General features: G+C 40.8%; 1 protein-coding gene and 1 pseudogene across 2 annotated transcripts in view; one reads left to right on the top strand and one right to left on the bottom strand.

The window, feature by feature from the left end:
- LOC125079705 (40S ribosomal protein S10-like) overlaps positions 1–2,438 on the top strand; it is a 44,387-nt pseudogene extending 41,949 nt beyond the window's left edge.
- The window catches only part of PAK1 (p21 (RAC1) activated kinase 1), a 155,838-nt gene extending 128,733 nt beyond the window's left edge, over positions 1–27,105 (bottom strand). For both annotated transcript variants that reach the window (XM_047693911.1, XM_047693913.1), the window contains exon 1: positions 26,453–27,105. The gene's annotated coding sequence lies outside the window, so the exon portion shown is untranslated. The remainder of the gene's footprint in view (positions 1–26,452) is intronic.
- Positions 27,106–27,350: the final 245 nt, after the last annotated feature.

The raw sequence follows: 27,350 nt of genomic DNA, 5'->3' as shown, positions 1-27,350 counted from the left end.
ATATCACACTCTATGTTAACGGAAATTTAAAAAAAAAATTTTTTTTCAAAAAAATGTAAAAAAAAATTATTCCATTTGTTCCTTTACAATAGGAATACACAGATTTGAATCAGACAAGACCTCTACCTTCAAGGAGTTCCCATTCTAGTACGGTAGACAGACATGGCAATCAGTGATTATCTTTGAGTCATAAAGACCTGGGTTCAAATCCTACATCTACCTTTTACTAGCTAAGGCAAGTAATTTCCTTTATCTAAACTCTATATTCCTTATCTGTGAAATTGAGGGCATCAGCCTAACTCAAAGGGTTACTAAGCATTTGGTGAAATAATGTATTCAAAGCACCCAGGAGACTGTCTGATCTATAATATACATGATTAGTTAATGGCTTACATGAGAGTATTCTTTGGGGGGAGGAAGAAGGAGGGAACCTTTTAGCATTTCCCATAGCTTTCCCATAATTCTGGAACTTCTGAGGAAATGCTGTTTGCCTGATCATGCAGATTTTATGTTCTCTAGCTCTTGTGCATTAGAACCACCAACCCCATCCCAGGATTAAACACCAGAAAGAGGAACCCAGCAGGTGCCACACAATGACTAGGAATGAAGGAAATAGTTTTCTGGCCTAACCAAGGTAGTAAAGGGAAGTTGGTGGTAAAGCAAAGCTTAAAAAAACCCAAGACCTGAAATCTCACAAATCTATCAGGTTAAAGACTATAAAAGCCTGATTTATGATAAATATCTCAGCAAATTAGAGCTTGGATAAGAAATTAGGGACCACCATGTATTTATGGACCCCTACATGCCACAGTACTTCTCCATTTGAGGTCATCATTCTTTCAATAAAAATACATCACGTATCTACTGTAGGTCAGGTATTTGGGCCAACAGAGGACTTAGACATATTCCCAACCCTTTGGGACATTTATGTCAGAGACTGAGATCACTATGAGAAAAGGTTTCACCACAAACATTCTCACATACAGATACTCTGTGGCCGGCAGGCAGCAGTAATGAAAAATAGCATTACTTTTCCCATTTCCATTCTCCCTTCTGAGTTTCCCAGCCACCAAAGTTCCTCTACCTCTTCTTCAATCAATTCACCACATTCAATGTCTACCATCTCTACAGGGCCTTCCCTGGACAGAAGAAAGAGCCTAACAACGGGCCACTAGAGTTTAGAACAGAAACCTGACTAACCGCAAAGCTCATACCTTACCCAACCCACCTACAGCCTCTGAATCAAACTTTACAAAATAGTCTTAAACCTCAGAAGAACAAGTTCTGCTATATCTACTTTAAGTCTCCAGAGGAACAGTTCTGAGAAGATAGAACTAAGTCTTCTGAGAAGATCTCACATACTGAATACCTATTATGCATGAGGCACCATTATGAATGCTTTACATACACTACTGTCCTCAAAACAGCTCTTTGCAAGGGAGTTAATATTGTCCCAATTTTACAAAGGAAAAGCTGTGTTCATAGCAACTGAGTGACTTGCCCAAAAATTACACAGTCAATAGGTGATAAAGCTGAAATCCATAGACGAATTGGCCATGTTCACTTTAATCTTTTTTCCACTGCATCTCACATTTTATCCTAATGATAACCCTGTAAGGCAGGTAAAAGAAAGATCAGTATTATCCCATTTTATAAATGAGGAAACTCATACTTGAGGAGGTGGTACTACTTTCTCAGGAACAAGTCAGTAAGTGGCAGAGCCATGGTTCATTCCCAGATCTTTTCCACTACTCAACATTTCCTCCTACACTGTATCCTGCAGAAGAGTGTGGTGGAAATGTACTTAACAGAGAGTCCAAAGTGCCGAGATGTGTTCCTGACTCTGTAACTAGCTTATTGTATAACACTGGGTGAGTTGCTTTCCTTTCCAGTCCCAGCCCCGTACGTAGCAGCTACTGAGATGTTCATGATCAAGAAGAACCCTCTGTCATTTATGAACTCCTTTTCAGGGAGGGAGTGATAGTGGCCAAAAAGGATGTCTACATGCCTAACACCATGAGCTGGCAGACAAGAATGTATCCAGTCTTCACATTATCAAGGCCATGCCATCTCTCAGATCATGAGGCTACATAAAGGAATACATTGCCTAGAGACATTTCTACTGGAAACTTACCAACAAGGTTATCTAGTATCTCTGGGATTACCTCCACCTGCATGCTGAAATTGTGCCTGCCACTCTGCACCACAGCAGTCTTGAGACTGAAAGGCCACAGTCTAAAGGTCTGAGGGGAGAGCCACCTGCAAGACCCACACAGGGGAAGCTAACAGAGACACCTACAAACAAAGTGCTGTGTCCCTTGGTGCTGACAAGAAAGCTGAGGCTGGGGCAGGGGCAGCAACTAAATTCCAGTTTAGAGGTGAATTTGGTCCTGGACATGGTCAGCCACCTCAGTAAAGCTGGAAGAGACTGTTTTGTGTTGAATAAATCTGTAGTCAGAAAAAAAAAGTTTTTTTAAAATATTGACTAAGTTATTTTTCTTCTGTTGGCTCCATTTTCTCATCCATAAAATAAGGGTGTTGAGTTGGATAACCCTTACATAGGTTGCCCTTCAGCTGTTAATTTAGGTTTTAATTAGTACCAATGAGTGTATGAGAAGTTTCTTTGATCTCCTTGCCACCCAGTAGTAACTTTCTAAAAGAAACAAACATTAGGGCGCCTGGGTGGCTCAGTTGGTTGGGCGCCTGCCTTCAGCTCAGGTCATGATCCCGCAGTCCCAGGATCGAGTTCCACATCGGGCTCCCAGCTCTATGGGGAGTCTGCTTCTCCCTCTGACCTTCTCCCCTCTCATGCTCTCTCACTCTCTCTCTCAAATAAATAAATAAAATATTAAAAAATAAAAAAGAAACAAACAAACATTAGCTGTTATTTGTAGAATAGATAAGGTGAGAAGTGCTCAGCATAAGAGTAAAAATTGTTCATTCAATTTCATTTCTTCCTTCCTTCCTCAAACATCCTAGATGTAAACACAGAAAAGACCACAAGCCACCTAACAATGCAACATTAGTACACCCAATAACTAGCACATCAAATAGAATACTAATTATGTCTAGAAGGGAAGAGTAATGTCCATGATTGGCCCTTCTTTCCACTGCTGGATCCACAACACTTCTACTCACTGGGTAATCCTTCTTCCTAGGTTGGGACATCAGCTCTGTTCTGCTTTCAACAGACCAGGCTTATGACTTTAACTAAATCCCATTCGATATAAACAGTTGACAAGAGATTTTTGACTAATATGTAGGGGGGAAAATGATATTTAACCCCATATATAAATTCTAATGTGCCAAAAAATAGGAAGAGGGCAAGAAGCAGGGCACAGGACTGGACAATTACTTCCCTTAGTTTCTTATATAAAGTAAAGGAGAGTCCAAACCAATCCTGAACACCTTTTCCACTGTAAACTAACAGAAATTTATAAAAATCCTATATTTAATAAATATGAAATGTATAAAAAACAAAAAAGTGGGAGGATGAAGCCATAGTGTTACAAATTTAAATGATCTCACAAATGAAAATAAAAAGGAATCAGTTATTCTGCCAAAGCAGAACATAAAATATATATGATCACATCACCCCAAGTACATATTAGTTATAAGAGCAAAAAAGAAATCTCTATATCCCTGTGACAGCTGAAATAAATAATTCACATAATTCCCCAAGAAAAGAGTGCAGAGGCAGAAACCATTGCTCATGAAATTAAATCAGAGCTTAACGGGGCACCTAGGTGGCTCAGTTGGTTAAGTGGCTGCCTTTGGCTCGGGTCATGATCTCGGGGTCCTGGGATCGAGCCCCGCATTGGGCTCCCTGCTCAGCGGGAAGCCTGCTTCTCCCTCTTCCTCTGCCTGACGCTCTGCCTACTTGTACTCTCTCTCTCTGTGTCAAATAAATAAAACTTTAAAAAATAATAATAATAAATAAATAAACAAATCAGAGCTTATCTAAATATGATCAAGGACCTGAGACCTGAAACAATTACTAAGAACCAGGGAACTGTCCTAGAAAGAAAGACAGTCTCAAGGGAGCACACTTCCCCTTGTCCTAAGAATAAAGTTCTTATTACTTTGACCAAGCATTTTCAGTAAATATTTACTTATTCATATGCTAAATAATGAACCTCCACATACATCCCTTCATTTAATTCTTCCAACACTTTAGTAATTATACTTCCTGTTTTACAGAAGAGGAGTTTGCTGCTCAAAGAAGTACAGAGACCAGAATAAGAACCCAATCTCTGACTCCAAGTTCGATGTGCTTTCTAACTCATCCCTATCTCCTTCTTGTATATGATCTCCTATATGATCTAGTTTTATATCTAAACCTTTTGAGGTAGACATTCAAGATTCCTCATTTACAGACCCCTATCCACCTTTACAATTTTGAAATGGACGCTACTGGCTGCCTATCCAGCATTTATTCTCTTCTTCCTCTTTCCTAATAGAGCCCTGATTTTTATCCAGTATTCATCCCTCAGCAGCTTATGTTTCTAAGGCATTTCTCAAATTTTAGCATGTTGTCAGAGTCATGATTACCTGGAGTGCTTGTATAAAAACAGATTCCTGGGCCCCATGTCTAGAGTTTTTGATTCCGTGGGTCTGGTATGTGCCCAGAGAATCTGCATTTTCAACAAGTCCCCTAGTGACCTCACTTTGGAAACCACTGTCCTAAGATAATGCTGACCCCAAACCTAGCTCCAGAGGTAGGTCTTTTTTTTTTTTAAGATTTTATGTATTCATTTGTCAGAGGAAGAGAAAGAGCACAAGCAGGGGGAACAGCAGGCAGTGGGAGAAGGAGGCTCCCCACTGAGCAAGGAGCCTGATGTAGGGCTCCTTCCCAGAACTCGGGGATCATGACCTGGGCCAAAGGCAGACACTTAACTGACTGAGCCACCCAGGCATCCCAGCCAGAGGTAGGTCTTGATTCTACATTTATTTTTTTTAATGATTTTATTTATTTATTTGACAGAGACACAGCAAGAGAGGGAACACAAACAGGGGGAGTGGGAGAGGGAGAAGCATGCCTCCCACCAAGCAGGGAGCCCAAAGCAGCCCAATCCCAGGATCCTAGGATCATGACCTGAGCCAAAGGCAGCTGCCCAACAAATGAGCCACCCAGGCGCCCCTTGATTCTACATTTAAACCATAGTTTTTAAACCATTCTCTTTGACAGTCATTAGTTCAAGACTCAGGCTTAACCAATTAGTTTCTGGTAGTCTCTGAAACTCTCATAGTTCAGGGATGGGCAAGTGACCTAAGTTGATCCAACAGGACTAAAGAATTTTTTTTCCCATTTTAGGAAATGAAGTCGGTGTCCATCTCTTTTTCTCTGCCTCTCTCCCTATCTCTCTCCCTCCCACCCCTTCCCCTTCCTCTCTGTCTCTATCTATATACCTCTCTTATCCATTAGTTAACAAAAAAACTTACCTCTTCAACTATTCCTACCAGCCAATTAATCATCATGATGAAAGCCAGCTTGGGGAATATATATACACACATGCATTTCCCAGACTCCCTTCTAATTGTGATTTAGGTTTTGCTAATCAGATGTTCTCACACTAGATACTGACTTGGAATGAAATTAGATGAGTGAAGAGACTGGACACAGAACATCCCTCTTGTTGGAGCAAACTGAGTAGAGACAGCACAATTCTAGATCTAGCGGCTGTGGCAACAGCTTCCCATATGCAGCTTTGAGACTATGGAAAAGAAAGGGGCTTCTTTGACAGCTCAGTTCTCCAGTGCAGTTTGAGGATTTTGTTCCTGGAAACACAGCCTGGGTCCTTTTCTTCTACTCTCCCAAAGGCTCTTTAATCTCTCTGGCACCCTCTAATAAAGCATTTTTCCTTGAACCTGCTAGAGTGGATTCTGTTACTTGCCCCTGTTAATAAGAAACCTGACCAATAAACTGCCCTATACTAAAGATAACATTTAGTATTTACTGTCATGTTCTCATAACAGCTGATCCTTTCCTTCCTTGTCTTTGCAGCAACTCTTTCTGCAGTCTGCAATGTCCTTCCTCAAAATCATTCCATTTGCCAAAACTATCCACATCTTCCATAAAGAGATTTACATACAAAGGAGTTAATCACAAAAGAAAAGAAGTTAATAGATGTGACAGAGGAGACTAAGCCCTAAAGAAAGAGCAGTACGGCATCTGGCAGACAGGGCAAGGAAGGAGAGGGGTATTTCATGTGTAAAGAACAACATTCACAGGGCACCTGGGTGGCTCAGTGGGTTAAAGCCTCTGCCTTCGGCTCAGGTCATGATCCCAGGGTCCTGGGATGGAGCCCCGCATTGGGTTCTCTACTCAGCGGGGATCCTGCTTCCCTTCTTCTCTCTCTGCCTGCTTCTCTGCCTACTTGTGATCTCTCTCTGTCAAATAAATAAATAAAATCTTTAAACTAGGCTATCTTCATTGGTAGTGGGGGAAATAGATTTATAGTTTAGATATGGCAAGATTGTAGAAGGCCTTGAATGCTAAGATAAAAGATTTACTCTAGTAAATAGGTTTTAAGAAAGGGGCATAAGTTGGGCGCCTGGGTGGCTCAGTGGGTTAAGCCTCTGCCTTCGGCTCAGGCCCTGATCTCAGGGTCCTGGGATCCAGCCCCCCCCCCCCCCCCCCCCCCCCCCCGCATTGGGCTCTCTGCTCAGCAGGGAGCCTGCTCCCTCCCCCCACCCTACCTGCCTCTCTGCCTACTTACGATCTCTGTCTGTCAAATAAATAAATAAAATCTTAAAAAAAAAAAAAAAGAACACTCACAAGGGCATTTAAGCGCCTCCTGCCACCAAGGACTGACCCTATAAATTCACAACTTCTTATAGTTCGAATTGGTGCCACAGCATATACTGGTGTTTACTCAATAAATTAGTACTGAATACGAGTGATTTTTAGAGTCAGTTGTCAGGAATTCTAATCCTTAATAACTGTATTTTTAAAAAAAGCTGTACTAGGAGCCACAAGGAAATACCCTAAGTGAGATCACAGTTTCCTACCCACGAAGATTTATAACGTAGAGAGAAACAGATAACTGAAAAGATCAAGAACACAATACAAACACTATAAAGACAAATGCAAATCCATACAAACTATTATAAAGAAAAAAACATACAAGTCTTTGGAGTATCCAAAAGTAGGTGTTTTGGGGACCTAAGTGGCTCAGTCGGTTAAGCATCTGCCTTCGGCTCAGGTCATGATCCTAGGGTTCTGGGATTGAGCTCCACATAGCATTGGCCCCCTTCTCAGTGGGGAGTCTGCTTCTCCCTCCCCCATCCCCCTCCTCCGTCCCCGTTTGTTCACATTCAATCTCTCATTCTCTCTGTGTCAAATAAATAAAATCTTTAAATTAAAAAAAAGTAAATAAAGTAGGTATTTTTCAAAGATTTTCTCTAAGAGAATTCACTAATTCACTAAATATTTACTAAGCAACTACTCTGTGTTAAAAATTACTCTAGGTACTGAGAATACATGGAAGCAAGCAGACAAAATCCTTGCTTTCACAAAGTCCAGATCCTTCAAGGAGAAATACGAACAAAGCTTTCGAGAACAGAGCTGTAAATTAAAGCACTGGTCATTAGGCTCATTTTAGCTTCCTTATGCTGTAATAGTAATAAAAGCCAACAGTTGCTGAACACTTGTTATATGCCAGAATCTGCTAGGTGCTTTATGATTATTGTGTTGTGTAATCCCAGTAACAAACCTGTGAAGCAGGTACTATTATTAGTACCATTTTAAGGATAAGGAAACTGAAACTACAGAGGTTAAGCAACTCTCCCCAGATCACAGTCAGGAAGGGGCAGGGCCACAAGATTCAAAGTCAGGTCAGTGGCAGAGGTTTTAAATGCTGCATAAAATGCAGAAGGGACAAATTTACATTTACAGGAGATAGATCTTTGTTAAAATGGGAGGTAAGGAATTATTAATTTGGCATGAGCTTTATCATCTCTGAGGTTGTTTTTTCCCCCCTTATCCCATAAAATGAGGGATTACATACCCTAAACACTTAAAGCTTGTTTCCATAGTTTCAAAAACAATGCAAAAAGGTATTCAGGTGCCTAGTCCAATTGTTGTTAGAAAAGGTACTTTGAAGGTTGACCCTATCTGGTTTTTATTCACCAGCTGGGACCATGTGCTTCCAATGCTTTCATTAAGGGTCACATTAGCATTATATTAATCGGTATAAACAGCTGTAGCACCTCCAGCAGATAGGAATCTGGAGACTCAGAGAACAAAGGGAGAGGCAGTAAAGCAATGATTGGCTGACCTGGATCCGTCTAGGTCAGGCATGGCATTTGGTCCCTCTGCATTTCTAAGTTCTCATGAATGTGGATGCCGAGGCAGCAGCCCAAAGCCTTCCTCATTTCCATCTCAATCTCCAGGAAGAATTACAATGAGAACAAGAGCTATTGAGGCAGAGAACAGACTGTGAATATTAAAGTACACACTAGGCAGGAACCGGCAAAAGAAAGAATAAAAGAGGTTTTCATTTTGGATCTAACAAAGTGTAAGAGTCAAATCCTATTCACTCACCTGCATACACACTCTGCACCAAACAGTACCTTTCCAAGGAGCTTTTCCAAACCCTTCAATTATTATTTACTTCTTCCTATCCCCTATGCATTTATTAGATATCTCTTAAGTACCAGAGTCTGAGCTAGGCACATAGTAATATAATGAGTAAAGCACAATCCCAACCTTGGGGAACTAAATCTAATGGAGAAACAAGTACAGACAGCTGGATTCTTACTGAGTATAACTAATACCCCCAAAAAAGTTAACTGATGAGAGATCAAAATTTCCTAGTAAATTTTTTCAAAACAATTGATTGAGGCTTAATTTATCAAGATAAACATAAAACAAAATGTTCTAATTCTTAATATTTAACAAAATTTAAAATTGTAATTGCCTATAGGGTAATTCTTAAACCAAAGAACATCTGTCACGTCACATTTGGCTTTCAAAACACGTTGATAAGTGGATCAATTTTGTAAAAATATTCAAGAGCTTCACCAATCTTTCCCAAGGGTCTATTTTAATCCTTTGTTACTCAAATCATTGTCCTCTGAATCTCATATTATGTCATTACTCACGCTTATTTCCCCTTCAATTTTAAACTGGTCAAACTGTACCTAATCTTCATTTGTCAATGATTTTTGCATGTGTGATTCAAGCCATTCTCTAATACTGCTTTATTTCAAATTCATAAAAGTCTTCATGTTTTACGGAATTGTGTTTTCTTTTTCTTTCTTTTTTTTTGTGGTCAGTGTCCATTTTAGAATCTATTTGCATTGTACTGTTAGGTGTTAATTATCCTACCATTAGAAAGGCACTTACTAAGAAAGAGGGAGAAGAAGACAGAGTCCAATGGAGAGCAGGGAGAGATGCTTGAGTGGGGATTAACTTTATAAGTGATCAGTTCCTATGGATAACAAATGAACTTCTAATTACAGTGCTAAGGATAGAAAGAATGCTATGGACATTCCAAAAAACTTAATAAACAGTTGAGTAGATAAGTAAACTGCTATTCAGTCATCCAACAAGGATTTGTTGACAGCCTACTACATGCCACATACTGCTCAAGATGCTAAGTATATAGTAAGGAATGAAAAAAAGTACTACCTGTTTTAGTTCATTCAGGGTGCTGTAACAGAATACCATAGACTGGGTGGCATACAAAAAAAAAGAAATTTGTTTCTTACAGTTCTGGAGGCTAGGCAGTTCAAGATCAAAGCACCAGAAGATTCAGTGTCTGGTGAGAACTCTCTTCCTAGCTCACAGATGCGGTCTTCTCACTGTGTCCTTGCATAGCAAAAGGGGCAAGGGAACTCTCTAGGGTCTCGTTTATGAGAACACTAACCCATTCATAAGGGTTCCATCCTCATGACTTAATCACCTCCTAGAGACACCACCTCCCCAGTCATCATATTGGGCATTGAGATTTAACATAGAAATTTGGGAAAGACATAAAAGTTCAGTGTGTAGCACACCCTCAAGAATTTGTAATCATGCATAGGTAGATGAGGCCTGGAAGACAACATGAAAAACATGGCATCTAAGTTGGATTTATGAATGAAGAGTTGTTTTGGGGGGTTTTTGTTGTTGTTGTTGTTTAAGATTTTATTTATTTGTCAGAGAGAGATAGAGAGCACGCACACAAGCAAACAGAATGGCCGGCAGAGTGGGAGAAAGAAGCAGGCTCCCCGCTGAGCAGAGAGCCCAATGCAGGACTCGATTCCAAGACCCTGGGATCATGACCTGAGCCAAAGGCAGTGGCTTAACCAACTGAGCCACCCAGGTGTCCCGTTGTTGTTTTTTAAAGATTTTATTTATTTATTTGACAAACAGATATCACAAGTAGGCAGAGAGGCAGGCAGAGAGATGGGGGTGGGGGGGAGCAGGCTCCCTGCCAAGCAGACAGCCCAATATGGGGGCTGGATCCCAGGACGCTGGGATCATGACCTGAGCCAAAGGCAGAGGCATTAACCCACTGGGCCACCCAGGCGCCCCATGAATGAAGAGTTTTAATACCAGAGAGGGAAAAGATATTCTAGGCTGAGGGACCAGAATGATAGGATATATGAAAGTGAATGAAAGAGAAAGTCTTTTTAGAGAGCTGGAGTAGGGTCAGGAGAAATAAGGCTAAAAAAGCAGGTGAGGTCAAATTATAAAGTTTCCTGAAAAACAACTCAGGTAACACATTATCTTACAAGTAATGGGGACATAGTGATTGTTTTGGGGCAGAACAGTAACAGGATCAGAATTATTCCAGGCAGAATAATGAATGAATGAATAAGAGGGCAGAAACTGGTGGCCAGGACACTAATGAAGTAGTTAAAAGCCTAGAGAAAAGATGATTATGGTCAAAACCAAGCAGAGGAGATAGAAAAATAAAAACACATTTGAAAAAATTGCAGAGATAAAACTGCCAAGACTTATTAATCCTTGATAGTGTGAACTCATTCATTCAGCAAATATTGACAACACTTACTATGTTCCACACACTGTACTAGGTGTTGAGGTACGGTGGTAGACAAAAGAGATTTAATCTTTGACTCCATGAAGTTGGAAGTCTAGACATACAATAAACAGGTAAGTACAGAATTACAGATCATTATGAATGCCATTACAGAAAATAACAAAGTACCAGGAGAGGATAATGGTGGTGGGTGTGGGGGGGGTCTTCTTTAGATTAGACAGGTCCTGGCTCACACTTGTTTTCTAAAAGAAGAAAAAGTGGGGAGAGAGAAACCAGACTTGTTAAGAAGCCAGAATTGGGGAAAAACATACTAGGGGAGAACAGGTATGAAGGCCCTGAGGCAAGAAAGATTTTCTCAAACTTTGCAGAACAGGGGAAAAAAAATGCCAATCACTCTGAAGCAACAGCCAGCGCAGTAGACAGTGGCACCAGATGAAGTTAGACAAACAAAAACAAGGACCCTCTCAGAAACTTACAAATCACATTTAAGATTTTATATTTTTTCCTAAATAAAGAGCATTTACAGCTTTTAAGCAGAGTTCAGTTACAAGATTACTGTAGTAGTCTGAGGTAGAGATAGTGGGAGTGTGGATTAGAGAGGTGACAATAGACATGGAGAGAGGTAGATGGATTCAAGAAATACATAGGAAATAAAATTGATAAGATTGGGGGTGGAGTACAAATGAAGGATAGGAGATAAGGAGGTGTCAGGAGTGAATTTTAACTTTGTGATTTCAGCAACCAGGGAAACAAAGATGCCACTAAGACAGGGAGGACTGAGTTTGTGGGGAAAGATCAAGAATGCAGTTATAGAGCCTATTAAGTAGGAAATGTAAGACCCCAAAGTGGAAATATCAATTGGGTAAGTGGATATAAGGATCTAAAGCTAAGGAGAGAGATTTAGGCTAGAGACATATGGGAAATGTAGGAGTTGCCAGCATATACATGGTATTCAGAGGCAGAACAATGAATGAGATGAAGTAGAAAGAGTCTGGTATAAGAAGAGGAGAGGATCTCACCTTTGAGGAATCCCAACATTAAAAATAAACTAAATAAAATCAAGATAGAAAAAAGCAGGGCGCTGGGGTGGTTCATTCAGTTGAGCGTCTGCCTTCGGCTCGGGTCATAATCCCAGGGTCCTGGGATCGAGCCCCACATCGGGCTCCCTGCTCAGTGGAGAGCCTCCTTCTCCCTCTCCCTCTGTCTGCCACTCTGCCTACTTGTACTCTCTCTCTGCCAAGTAAATAAATAAAATCTTTTATAAAAAGAAAAAGGCAACAAAATAAACTGAGGAATGATCAGACAGAGGAGGCAAATGAAGAAAATGTTATCACAGAAGGCAAAAGAATATTTTAAAGGGAGTAACCATAAAGGCAAATAGAGAGGTCCAGTAAGATGAGAATGAAAAGAAATCCCATGGCTGCTAACATCACAAAAAGAAAGACATCCAAGCATTAAGAGTCCCTTGATGAAAGAACATACTGATACCTAGAAAGTGGTCATGCAAAACAAACAAAAAACAAACAAAAGAAAAACCTGAATCTGAATTAGCATTTAGATACTAACTTACGTGTACATACAGGACCAAGGAACTTGTCAAACAAAAATGGGAAATGCAAAAATCCAGGCAGTGGAAAATTCTACAGAACAATGTGGTTTCTTCAACCAAAAAAAAAAAAAAAAAAAAAAAAAGGATGGGAGGGTAGAGATTGAGAGGAATTTTAGAGATTAAAAGAAACAAAAAAGACCTATCAACCAATCTCTCTGTGTAGTACTTATCTGGATACTACTTCAGACTGTTAAAGAAGAAAAAAAGTATGACATTTGAATCGCAACTGAATATTTTTGTGACCTTAAGGAATTACTGAGTATGTATGTGCCTCTATGGTTTTTGGTTGCTTTTGGGTTTTGTTTGTTTGTTTTATATAGATTTGGCACCATGGAGGTCATTATCGGCCTTAGTAAGAGTGGTTGTAATGAGGTGGTGAGGGTAGAAGTAGACTGGGGTAAGCTTTCAGGTAAACAGGAGGTAAGAAACTGGAACCAGAAGTTGTAAACACTATTTAAAGAAGACTGGCTTCCAAGAAGAGCAAAAGAGCAAACATAGGATTTAGCTGGAGGCTGACATGGGACCTCAGGAGAGCTTTTATTTGGTAGGGAAGTGAAAAATTGTTTTTATTTGACTAGAACATTTGAATAGTGCTTAGGATAACTCAGTAGAAAGTAAAATCTAAAGATGCAGTGAAATGAGGTTTCTGAGATGGGACCATGGGAAGGAATCTAAAAGCAAGTGAAGGAGTGGGCCTTCCTTTGAAAGAGAAATGGGCGAAGACAAAAACAGGTGCAAATCAAGTAGATTCTTAGATTCAGTAGTAGGAATATGAAGTTTCTATTTTATCTGTGATATGGAAAGAAAAGTACAGTAGGGCAATTAGGGGTCGGGAGAGGAAGAAATCCAGGGGAAAGCATGACAGGTAGAGATGGAAGGGAGAATTGAAGATAACCCTGAATTTTTTTTTTAAAGCAGCTATTTCCAGAGCCAAAAAACATGGTGGCGGGGAGGGGGTGGCGGGGAACAAGTTTTCGGAAATAGAAAATGAGTCAATTGAATAGATTAACTCCTAAAGAAATCACTGCAAGAAAGACTGTAGTTGTATTTTCAGTTTGCAAATATTAAATCCTGTCAAGAGCACATTTGGTCTTTATATTCCTTGACAGAGTAATCCTACCTATGGGAATTTATTCTTAAAAAAAAAAAAAAATCTTTTAAGGGAGAAGTATGTAGTGTTACAGATAAAATTACAGTGTGATCTATAACAGGAAAAGAAAACCTAAATGATTGTGATGGTTGTGTGTCAGCTTGGCTAGGCTATAGCACCCAGTTACCTAATTAAATCTAGGTACTAATCTAGGTTTTGCTGGGAAGGTATTTTGCAGATGTATTTAACATCTACAAGTCAGTTGACATTAAATAAAGGGGATTATTCTTCCTTATCTAATAGTAGATTTCATCCACTCAGTTGAATGGCCTCAAGAGCAAAACTAAGGTTTCCCCACAAAGAAACAATCCTATTTCTGTTTCTCTGCTAGAACACTGACTGATTGATGCAATGGTTTTAGGCAAATTATGAAATATTGTCTAAAATTGTATAAGGAGCACTAAGAAATAATATGGGAAATGTTTATGCATCAAGAAAAAAAGGCAAACAACCAATTTAGATCTACATTGTGATTACAACTATGTAAACACGTATGTTTATACATAAGAAAAAAAGAAACAATAAAGTGTTTATTCATTAGAGTAATGGAATCTGGCTGACTTTAAAATTTATGAATAGTGTTACAAAATAGTTTGTGAAACAGAGCCCTGTTATTTTTAACAGAAGTTAGTAACATTATTGTTAAGCTTTATTAAAATTAGGTAGCACTTTAAAGAAACTCCAAATAATCTAAAAGGAAACTATGAATTTTGAAATGTTGCCTTGGATAGTACTAAAAAGAATGGACCCTCTGGAAGATAAATATGCCTACAAAGACCCCAATCTAATGCCATTTTTCAGTAACATAGAATTCTTCAACTTAAATGAAATGAAGAAAGACCCAGAATGGCAAAGTAGCCAGTGATCAACTTGTTCAGCTTAAGAATTTCCCACATCCTTAGCTAGCATCAGGGCATGCATCTAACTTTGACCCAGATCAGGTACTTGTACTGGGTAGCTGAATATTAGAACATTAAGGTTTCTTCTCTCCTTCCCTCTCCCAACATCAGCCAATGGAAGGATTCTCATATGTTCATTGAACTTGAGAAAAACCAAACAAATGCTCTCAGTAAAGAAGTCATATGAACTTCAGTTTGATGCTGGCTCCACATTCATTTTTGCAAACAAAAAATATTTATTGAGTGACTACTATATGCTAGGAACTGTGAATACAATTATGAGCAGAAAAAGGTAATTTTTATTTTAAGGAAAAAGGTACTATATTAAAACTCATCCTCTTTAGGATCCATGTCTTAAAGAGAAATAATTCTCTAGAGCTTAGGGTCTGGTAGGGCAGATAGACATTAATCAAATAATCCCATAGTGTAATGGGTAAGAGTATGGTTCTATATAAATAAATAATGATACAAATGCTTAAGGGTTTTAGAGTGAAGCGCACTGGTGCCTGCAACTTATTTGGAATGGCTTCAAAACAAGATGGATTAATGAATGGATTAAGGGATGGATAGATATTCAAATATAGCAAAACATTACAGAATCTAAATAGTGAGTATATGGGTGCTCTCTGTACATACTTCCCTCCTAATATTTTATTATAATTTTTAAACATACAAAAAAGTTTAAATAAGTGTACCATGAAACATTTTCAAGTCAACCTACAGGAAGGATTTTGTGTGCGTGTGATGAAAATTTCAATCTTTGACCAAAAGTTCTACCTAGATATTATAGATACCAAGATACCATTGATATTACAGATATAATCAGTTTGCCCATCAATATTGGTTTACTTGTTTGTGTCAGCTGACAGTGATAGAGAACATTCTACACTCAAGATACTAAGCTAAAAGTGTGGCATTATACAGGTGGGGAGGGCCCTCAGGCACTAATTGTCTCTGTCTATAAAATCGATTTAATAATCCCTTCTCAGTCTCTCAGAATTAAACAGGATATTGCATAGGGTAACATTTTGAAAAGTCTCTTCCTACCACCCCAACTTTATCAAGTACCATTCACTCTTGTTCCATGTACACCAGCCATAATCACTTTCTTTTTTAGTTCTTATGTTGAGCTAAACCAGAGCTATTTAACAGAAATATAATATAAGCCATTAACACGAGCCACATATGTAATCTTAAATTTTCTAGTAGCTATATTTTTAAAAGCTAAAAAAAAAAGCAGGTGAAATTTGCAAATCTGTTTTAACCCAATTTACCCAAAATATTAACATTTTGATATATACTAAACATAAAAATTAGTTGTATTAAATTCTTTTTTCAGTACTAAACCTTCAAAATCTAGTATATATTTTATACTTACAGCTCATCTATATTTGAACCAGCCACATTTCAAGTGTTCAGTAGTTTGTCTAGTATTGTCTAGGAGTTACTATCTTGAGTATCATAGCTCTAAACTTTTACCTACTTTCAGGGTCTTTGTGCATTTAAAATGTTCCCTCTGAATGACAGGCTCTACACCCTATTCTCTGAATGACCAATACCTATTCATCTTGCATTTATTAGTTTAAAAGCATCATCTCCTCAATGAGGCCTTCCCTTTCATCATTCCAAAATTCTCTGTATTAGTCCTTTATCTCCCTTGTAGGACTTAAAACCTGCAACTACTTATTTGTACATTCAATGCTTTTTTTGGTATTCCCCTCTGGAATGTAAGCTTTAGACAAGCAAGGAAAAGGATCATTTCTATATTGTTTATGATTGTACCCTGAGTATTAATCACAATGCTTGGCACATAGGAAGCAACCAATAAATATTTGTAGACTAATTAAGAAATTGATAAACAGATGCACTGTAGAGATGTACTGAGTTTGTATGCAAATGAAAGTATGTGTATGTTGCCATTCCCATCTAGCCTGGGACCTTTACAAAACAGTCAACTTCAGAGAATGCTCTGGCAAGCTGCAATAGTTAGAAACATGATTTTGGGGACGCCTGCATGACTCAGTCAATGAAGCATCAGACTCTTGATTTTGGCTCAGGTCATGATCTCAGGGTCATGATATCGATCCCCGATTCCCAAGTAGATCTGGGCACTGAATGTGCAGCCTGAGTGTGCAGCACTGAGTGAGCACACTGAGTACGCTTAAGATTCTCTCTCTCCCGGGTCGCCTGGGTGGTTCAGTGGGTTAAGCTTCTGCCTTATAGAGCCCAGCATTGGGCTCTCTGCTCAGCGGGGAGCTGCTTCTCCCTCCCACTCTGCCTGCCTCTCTGCCTACTTGTGATCTCTCTCTGTCAAGTAAATAAATAAAATCTTAAAAAAAAAAAAAAAGATTTTCTCTCTCCCTACCCCCACCCCCACCTTAACCCCCCCACCCCTTTGCCCATGCACAGGCACGCATTTTCTCTCTCTCTAAAGAACAAAAACAAAAACAAAGCAAAGCAAAAAAAGCCATGATTTTTGGAAAGAGAGAAAGCTGTAAATAGCTTTTGCCATGCCCCAAGGAAAAAGGAATTTTTTAGAAGTCAAGGAAAATGAAGGAAGTGCCACTGGTCAAAGCAACATCCAAATGATCAGGAGCCAACTAGATTTGGAGACAGAGGATATGGATTAAAGATGCATTTCCAAACTGGTGGCCTTGTTATTACAGACAAGCTCTTAACATGTTTCCATCTATAAAAATATGATGCCCTTGCTTAGTGAAATAAGTCAATCGGAGAAAGACAACTATCATATGATCTCCCTGATATGAGGGAGAGGAGATGCAACATGGGGGGTTAAGGGGATAGGAGAAGAGTAAATGAAACAAGATGGGATTGGAAGGGAGACAAACCATAAGTGACTCTTAATCTCACAAAACAAACTGCAGGGTTGATGGGGGAGGGGGATTGGGAGAGTGGGGGTGGAGTTATGGACATTGGGGAGGGTATGTGCTATGGGGAGTGCTGTGAAGTGTGTAAACCTGGCGATTCACAGACCTGTACCCCTGGGGATAAAAATATATTATATGTTTATTTTTAAAAAGCATTAAATATAAGGTTAATAAGACACACACACACAAAAATATGATGCCTTAAGGATAGAATTAAATTAAATGAGATTATATATGAAAGTGTTTTGAAAATAGTAAAGCCTAAATACAATTAACTGTCTCTAGGCTGCCCAGGAAATTGGACTTTCCAAATAGTATCATCATGAATTTTTTCCCTTTGCTCACCTGGTTTCTTGTTTTAAGTTACTTTGCAGATTATATATAGATAACTTCTTAAACTAATCAAGGAAAATCTACCCTGATATCAAATAAAAGTATCAGACACAGGACTGATCAGATAAGTCCATTTAGGAAAATAATCTTAAATGGAAGAAATGTTATAAATATAGTAATTCTCCAACAGGTGATAGGGGACTAAGAGTCCCTCCACTGTTATCAGGTCCCACTGTACTCATCCCTCAACCTCTTGCCCACTGAGAGCTGTTTCCACACTAAAACAGTTACTGATGGACTATGTCCTAGTGTATTACAGAACAAGGGTGAAGGCAGAGAGGAGGAGTATGAAGGTAAAAAAATCACTGTCATAAAATATTTGAGCTGGGGAAGTTAGCATTAGATGTAATGCATCTATAAAACAGCTAAGGAAAACTGAGGCTCAGAGTGGTTAAGTGATTTGCCATGGTCACACAGTAATAATCATAAAAATGTCTTCAAATCCCAGCTTGATCTTCCTGCTCCTAAAATTCCTCATCTATAGAGGCGCCTGGGTGGATCAGTTGGTTGGGCCTCTCTGCCTTCGGCTCAGATCATGATCTCAGGGTCCTGGGATCAAGCCCTTCGATGAGCCCTGCATCAGGCTCTCTGCTAGGCGGGGAGCCTGCTTCCCCCTCTCTGCATGCCTCTCTGCCTACTTGTGATTTCTCTCTCTCTCTCTCTCTGTCAAATAAATAAATCTTAAAAAAAAAAATTCCTCATCTACAAAATGAGTATAAAACAGAATACCTCTTATAGGATTATTTTGAGGAGGGAAAAATCAAAGTAAAGTACTTGGTACCATGAAAGTCCTTGGTGAAAGGTCAGTTGTGATGAGGCTGATGATGCTGATTTGTTCCTGATCTCATTTATCCCCAATGAACAATGATGTTGGGGAAAGCGGGTGGCTGGGAAACAGGGAGATCACCAACCCAAACTCATTTTTTAAAAACATTAAAAAATAGATGAAATACTATTGGCTACATTTCCACAATAAAATTAGCAGGTTTGGAGGTTTTTTTTCCCTTTATTCTTCTGTATTGTCAAAAGTCTAAAGGACCTACTACAAATCATAGCTGTGCTGCTATATAGCCTCAGGCAACTCAATTAACCTGTTTCCTATTCTATAATATGGAGATAAAACAATATCTGTCCTAACTAAGCCACAGAGTTGTTGAAAGAATAAAGTGAGATAATATTAGTGAAAATATTTTGTACACTAGAGGCCCTTCACCATCTAGGCCTCGTCTTCCTCTCTGCTCTTACCCCTCCCCACTTTGTGTCTTATCCTCTAAGTGTACTAAAATACCCAGAGTTCCCCAAACATGCTCTCAAGCCATACAGTCCTCACCCTGCTCTCTTTCAGGAAGGTTCTTCCACTCTCCTCTCTTCCCACCCCTCCCCAACTGTGCTTGGTTAAACCGTGCTCCCCTTTCAGAACACAGCTTAGCTGTCACTTGTCTTAAGAAAGCTTGCCAGACAACCCCCATTTCAGGTGAAGTAGATGTCTTTCCTCTCTTTACACAGCATGAGCCTGTATCTCCACGTGTCATTTTTGTCTCAATATAATTGTCTATGGACATGTCTGTTTCTCAACTATAAGCCTAAGGGCAGGGAACAGGTATGATTCATCTATTTCTTCAGAGCCCCTGACAATGCCCCATGTTTAATATGTGTTTAGCAAATGAAACTTAAATGACAATTAAAACATTTCATATGCGGGGCACCTGGGTGGCTCAGTGGGTTAAGGTCTCTGCCTTCGGCTCAGGTCATGATCTCAGGGTCCTGGGATCGAGCCCCGCATTGGGCTCTCTTCTCAGTGGGGAGTCTGCTTCCTTCTCTCTCTCTCTGCCCGCCTCTCTGCCTACTTGTGATCTCTGTCTGTCAAATAAATAAATAAAATCTTTAAAAAAAAAGATTGTTAAAACATTTCATATGCTAGGTACCTAAGACTTCTATGCAAAATATTATAATGTAAAGCAATACTGCTCAATCTTGGCTGTATACCAGAATCACCTATAAACCTTCAAAAATAGAAATTCCAAGAGATTTTGATTAAGTAGACTTTAGAGTCCAGGCAACAGTATTTTTTTTTTAATATCTTCACAAGTAGTTCAAATACATAGCCAAAATTCACGATCACTGCTAAAAACAATTGAAGTCATTAAGTTATAACAATTCTACCTAACATCTATATAACTTAACATCCTACAATTCTTTTTCATGTATATTTTTTAAAGGTTTTTTGTTTTTGTAACTTTTTTTTTTTTTTTTTTGGTCAGAGAGAGAGAGAGTGAGTGAGCACAAGCAGGCAGAGGCAGAGAGAGAAGCAGGCTTCCCCCCAGCAAGGAGACCAATGCGCGACTCGATCCCAGGACCCTGGGATCATGACCTGAGCCGAAGGCAGTGGTTTAACCCACCGAGCCACCCAGGCGTCCCTATATTATTTTTTTAATCCAGTATTGTCAACATACAGCATTATATTTTTTTCAGGTATACAATATTCATTTTCACACATATTATTAATTGAATCTTCACAACTCTGTAAGTTAAGTGATATTTCTATTTTCAAACTAAGAAATAGATGTTTAAATAAGTGTCCAAATAGGTCTTTGCCTAACTTCAAGTTTAATGGTCTCCCTTCTACATCTGTCTCCTTTCCTAGAAAGTAACAGGCAATATTGCAGCAACATAGAAAGTACGTGGGGACAAGGGTTCAAATGAGAAAGACATGAATCCCAGCTTTGTGGGAATCAAGGAGAGAATAAGGAAAGCGAGGCCTTGAAGATACAGGCTGGCAGAGGAGGGTGGAAGCCACACATATTGTGTCATCATCAAAATATGAGGAGTGGAAAAGTGAAATAAGAAAGTCCCATACACAAGAGTGAACTTCCCAATGCTGCATGCAAATAACCTCACCCTGACTCCATGAATAAGAGCCAGACATAATGGACTTGTTAGAACTAAGACTTAGATCAACTTTAGAGAATTAATACCAAGCAAAATCATATTAATGAGGGATCAGTGAACTTTTGGTTCTTTCTAGACTTATTATCACACAATTCTTAGAGAGGGGATAATCTGGAGGATCCTAGCACATAGATCATTTCCCCCATCTCAAAGACTGGAAGGATAGAATGGTGGAGGAAGTTACTTATGAAAGATAAAGCTTAACACAATAGTAGAAAAACATATGACATAACGATAATAAATTTATGATGGCAAAGGGAAATGAATATTCAGGCAGTGGTGACTCAGAACACTGGATAAATAAAGTCTGATCTTTCAGCTTCAGTGGTAAAGTGTTATCTTGTGAGTCTATAGTATGACCATCTGATAGTGTTTTACCAGCAATTTTTTTTTTTTGTAGTTCGAACTCTGGACTTCAGTCAAGATTTTCTTAGGGGGAAATGGCCAAAGGGATTAGAAAGCAATCTAAAAGGACACTTCTAGGGCTCCAAAGTTTAGTTTGAAGGTTTAAAAGGCAATATGATACAGTGGCAAAAGTGAAGTACTACATTGAGATTCAAAAAATGTAGTTTTAAACCAATATTTAGTCATTTGCTAATGATGTGCCTTTGAGCAAACCAAGACTTCTATAATCCAGTCTCCTAACTCGTAAAATGGAAATACCTATCTCACAGAGCTGTTGTGAAGACTAAACAAAAAACACCAGGGAAAGATGTTATTCTTTTCCTGTGTGAATGATAAATGTACAAGCATGTAAAACTGTCCTCACCAATCTTTCTGTGCACAAAGAAAGAGAGCAGGCTAAACGAAGAAAAAATTTATTTTAACTCTCATAGCAATATACTTGCAAAACATTCCTATACCCTCAGTACAGAAAAATTAAAGCAGCCTGGGTAATGAAAATAACTCATAATTGCTGGTATCAAGTGAATAAGAACTGGAATGGGGGTCTACCACTTACTTTCAGGAAAACCTTGAACAAGTTCCCATTGTCAGTGTGAGCTTCAACCTCCTTATCCATTAAACAGAGGTACTAGTAATCATCTTACATGCTTATTTTGAAGACTGGAGAAAACAACTCATATAATGTCTGGTACATAACAGATATTCAGTAAAGTTTACCACCATCTAACAACTGCAAACAAATTATACTTTCCAAAGTTTCCTTTATATTCAGTATTTTATTTAGTTCCTTCATAAACTTGTAAGCCAATCATAGCAACTGTCACTATCCCCATCTTATAGTTGGACAAAAGGCACAGAGATAAAATTAATTCCATAAGATCATACAGTAAAAAGAGACTAAATTAAGTTTCCCTGACCATTCCTCCCACCCGAAATTATATTAGTCCTTAAGAATTAAAATGACAGGGACGCCTGGGTGGCTCAGTTGGTTAAGCGGCTGCCTTTGGCTCAGGTCATGATCCAGCGTCCTAGGATCAAGTCCCACATCGGGCTCCTTGCTCCTTGCTCAGCAGGGAGCCTGCTTCTCCCTCTGCCTCTGCCTGCCACTCTGCCTGCCACTCTGTCTGCCTGTGCTCGCTCCCTCTCTCTCTCTCTGACAAATAAATAAAATCTTAAAAAAAAAAGAATTAAAATGACATCTATGAAATGATATATGCTTTTGAAAACCTTAAGCTTCTCTCTTTCCCAAAAAAAAAAGTTTTTTTCCCTACTTTCTAATTACCGTTTAGAAAGATAAAAAGGGGGGAAAGAGAAATTCATTAAAACCAGCAACAACATAATTGAGAATTGTCTCAAATTAAGTTATTGATTCCACCTTGATTTTTCTTTTCATTTTCCCCATCAAAGCTACTGATCTCTTAACTAAAATTTTTTAAAGGTCTGCTTATCAAAATGATACTTATTTGATAAACTATTCCTAAACTGAGAAAAAAATTAGAAAGACAAATTTCTCCTGGCTTGATGAGTATATGTCACTTTTGTACCCCTCTCTTTCATCCTTTCATCTCAGCACTTATCATACCACTCTGTAACATCTTTAACACCGTGAGGACTTGAACTGCATCCAATGCACACCTGAACATCCTGTCCCAGCATAGGACCTTGCACATGGTAGAGAAAGACTCAAGAAGCATTTATAAATAAATGAACAAATGAAGCCAATCTCTCTGAGGGTAGTTAGGAAAGGAAAAAACTGGATATGAAATCTTAGGGCTAATAGGAAAGTGAAAGAAACAAAATATTTTAAGAGCTTCATAAGGAAGAGAAACCTTGGTGTGGAGTCAAACAGGCCCTTGTATGGCTTTAAGTATCACTAGAGAAAGACAAAAACCACAGAAGATCCGGAAGAGACAGTTTCAAGTCAAAAGACTCAAACATAGGGCACTTGTTTAGATTTGCAAAACCAGTTTGCAAATTCCCAAGAAACAATCCTAGTCGAAGATATTTCAACAGCAGTTTTCAGGTTTTGACTCAAAGAACTCTAGCTGAAAATTACTGCAGGCTTTGGTGGAGCAGGACAGATGTAAAACGGAAGAAAACTCAGTCTAAAACAAATCCCCAAAAATGTTAGAATCCACTTGGATTTGCATATTGGAGTGTGGGTCCTCTTCATTCTAAGAACTATTCTTAAATAAAACCCCACTATGAACAGCTGGCTGCAAATAGGACTAAATCCTCTTACACTTTTCATTCAACAAATATTTGAGATCCTGCTAAATGCTACTGCTCTAGGCACTGGGAATATGGTAACAAACAAAATAGACACAATGCTCTCGGGCAGCTTTCAATCTACTGGCAAAAGATACATGACAGATAGATGAGATGGACTGACAGGCAGTAAGTGCTAAGGAAGAAAAAGAAGGGAGAGAGAGAGAAAGAAAACACAGAAGCAAAGAGTGGGAGGGAGCTGGCAAGGAGTTGGTCTTATCAAAAACAGATCTTTTAACCCTGTGGTTTTTCAAACTTTAGCAAGTGTCAGAATTACCTGGAGGGCTTGTTAAAGCAGAGGTTTGGGGGCCCCAACCCCACAGTTTTTCATCTATAGGTCCTGGATGGGAAAAGTAATTTGCAATTCTATTAAATTCCCAGATTATGTTGATGCTGTTGGTGTAGGGACTGCACTTGGAGCTAACTGTTCTAACCCAACAGAACCTGCCCTCAAGAAATTCACAGGTTAATGGTGGTGGTGGGGGGGAACCCAAATAGAGTACTATAGAGAGCTATAGAGAGCTATAGAGAGCAATAGAGTACTATAGAGAGCTTTGAGACTAGTATGTACCTGAGCCAGAGGATAGAAGAGCAACCAATTCTATGGAAGTAATAGGAGTGACTTAGGGACAGCTTCCCAGAGGTCCAACAAGCACTTCTCCACAGGCAGATGGGCGGGGGCAGCATTTCAACAGGGAAGAACAGCACCAGGCAAAAGCAGAGATGAGAAAGTGTATGACAGAGGAGTTATATAAAGTGAGGCTGCAAAGGTAAGCAGTAATCTGATCTCCGAGAGTTTCTTATTCACGTTAAAAAGGTTATTTTTTTTTAAGATTTTATTTACTTATTTGACAGAAACAGTGAGAGAGGGAATACAAGCAGGAAAAGCAGGAAAGAGAAAAGCAAGCTTCCAGCTGAGCAGGGAGCCCGATGCAGGGTTCAGTCCCAGGCCCCTGAGATCATGACCCAAACCAAAGACAGATGCTTAACGACTGAGCCACCCAGTGCCCCCAAAAGTTTAAAAATTTATCTTTAGCCAATGACTAGTTGGGAAGTAAGGAGACATGACGGTGATTGGGTATAATTTTACAAAGATCTCTCTGGATATATAGGGCCCTTCTTTCACAAAGCGTTGGTTTCTCCAAGCCTCCAGGGCCTCATAAAGTGTGCTTAGTAAATGTATATTTAATTGAACTGAACAAGCTTTCTGTCAAGTGCTATCTTATGGATGAGAGGTAGGTCACCACCTTCCCCACAAGACTCACTTTGGCCTGGACAAGACTTGTAGAACAGGTCCAGCAGCCTCAATTACTGCACACTACTCCTTGTACAACTGGAGTCCCCCCAGAGATTAGGGGAGGCCTTCATTGTTTACATGTCTACCTCACCCACTAGACTTTGAGCTCTTTGAAAACAGAGAATGTCTTAATAGACTCTGAATCCCCATAGCGCTAGCAGGAGACTCAGAACAGTAGCTCTCCACACTCTGGTAATATTGGGTAAATGAATGACTGAGTAAGCAAATTTACCAATAAACGCATGATCTCATATAGGTAAGGATACAGATAAGCTTCAGGGTCCATTTTCCCAAAACCCTTTTGAGAAGCAGAGTTTCCAGCTGAGGTGAGGTGGATTTCATATGCACCTGATAAAGGATTTCCCAAATAGGAACAAAAATGTTACAAGTGCCATAAAAATCCTGCTAGACTTCTGGGAAACCCATTGAGAAGTAAGTTTTGCCTGAAAGGAGTTTGAAGGTAGATGCCAGCAAAGACCTTGTTGGGGGAGAGGGGGGGAGGAGATGAGGCGTGTGGTGGGATTACTCAATGGATTCTTTAAAAGCTGAGTAGTGCTGGATACCTGCTGATTTCTAGGACTTAAAAAGTGCTGGAATTTGAAGGCTGGAAGTGTCCTGCTCAAGGTCACAAAGTAAGTAAGTGAAGTCACAAGGTAAGACCAATGAGGCATCTATATACTGTTGATTCCTGTTTTCTCCTGACAAAGACACAGTAGACTAAATGAAAGGTTATTCTCAGGAACAAGTTTTAAAATATGGGCCAGACTAATGAATTTGAATTTTTATTGGTAACTATAGTACTAACCCTTTTCTTCACCTTTCAGTTCTGGGGAAAAATTGTAAGACAGTTACCCAAGCAGTTTAACAAGAAGCACTTTGCTCCCAACACACACAAATACCAAAACTTCTAAAGCATTCTTCCAAAATACCCGCAGCAATGTTTGCTGCTGAAACAGTCAAGACAGTAAGGGCCATAATAATCTGTCTTTCGAAATGGAGTATTGAACATAAAGTAACTGTCACTCTCCTTTCCTTGTCTGTTGCTAACTCCACAAGTTAGGGTATTCCCGGGGTGGGGGAGGGGCTGCATAAGTCAAGCTCCCTCCCCTCGTATTTTTCCAGGAGGTGAAGCCTAGAGGTGATTCCCCCCGGCCTGGACAGGAGGGTTTTTTTTGTTTTTGTTTTTTTTTTTCCCCAGGCTGGATGAATCGGACTCCGCTTTGCTAGGCTTTCTGATGGCCCGCCAGGGTTAGAGCCGGAAGACCGCAAAGTTCGCAAGGGAGGCGGCTCCCAGCCCCAGACCTGTCGGGTCTCCCGGCCCCTCCCCTGCTTCGGCCCTCCCTCGGGTTCCCCCCGGGTCCCCACCTTCTGAGACCGCCGGCCTCTCCGGGCAGTGCACAGGGAGCCTTTGTTGGTCCGCCGAGAGCGGCCGGCCGCGCCCGGCGGCGCCCCGCCTCACCTTACCTGGCGCCCCCTCCCTCCCACCCTGCCTGGCAGCTGGGAATGAATGGGTCCAGGCCCCCCACCCCCGCCGCCCCCACCCCCGCGCCCCAGCCCCGCAGCCTGCGACGCCAGGGGGGCCGCGCGGGAGGCCGGCTCTCACCTTCCGCGCTCGCTCGGCTCGACTCCGCTCCTCCTCCTCCTCCTCCACCCCGGTGGCGGCGGTCGAGCCGGGGAGTGAGCGCTCGAGTGTGCGCGAGGGGCCGCTTCACTTTCTCCCTCCCGCGGCCGCCGCGCACTCGGCGCCTCCCCCACCCTGATAGTGCCGGGGAGTCCCCTTAGGACGGGGTGGGGGACGGGGGTCAGCGACAGCAAGGGGGCCGGAGGCAATTAGGCGACGCGGGAGAAAGGGCTGCTGTGAGGGGAGAGAATGTGAGGGGGCCTCGGGCGGCCTCTGGGGAACGAGGAGGGGAGACAGAATGCTTTGAGGAGATCTTGAGAGCGCGGGGCCCCGTGAAAGAGGGGTAGGCGTCTGAGGGGAAAGCGTTTAGGAAGTCCGACCGCAAAGCCGGTGAGGGAGACGGCGGGAAGGCGCGAGGGACGAGCACAGCGGGAGGGAGCGTTGTGGAGAAAGCCGTGAGGGGGTGTCTACTGTGCCGCCGGCACCTAGGGCTCCAGCTGCAGCCTTGGCCCGGCCGCCTCCCCCGCCCGCCTTCAGCCGATCTATTGTAAGCTGCGGGACCAGGCCCGACCGCCTCTCCCACCGGCTCCCGCCTCCTCCCCCGCGAGGCAGCGGCGCCAACGGAGCCCGGCCCGCCCCGCCTCCCGCAGGTGGGAGGGGGTGGGGAAGGCTGCCCGACCCACGTGAGGAGGCCAACCCAGGCGTGGGGGAGGGCGAGCGCCTAGGATGACGTCATCGGCGCATGACGCCAAAGGCTGGGGAATCACCCCGCTGCCTCTTGATGTCACTGCGCCCGCGTCTCTCCTCCCCCTGCACCCTCTTCGGCTGCAGACACCTTTGCGCGGCATTTCTCCGGGGAAGGTTTTGGGATGATTTCTGG

The sequence above is a fragment of the Lutra lutra genome, chromosome 10 (genome assembly GCF_902655055.1).
Source record: "Lutra lutra chromosome 10, mLutLut1.2, whole genome shotgun sequence".
Taxonomy (NCBI): Eukaryota; Metazoa; Chordata; class Mammalia; order Carnivora; family Mustelidae; genus Lutra; species Lutra lutra.
Note: the sequence above shows the minus strand (reverse complement) of the source record. Positions and strands in the feature narration are given on the sequence as shown.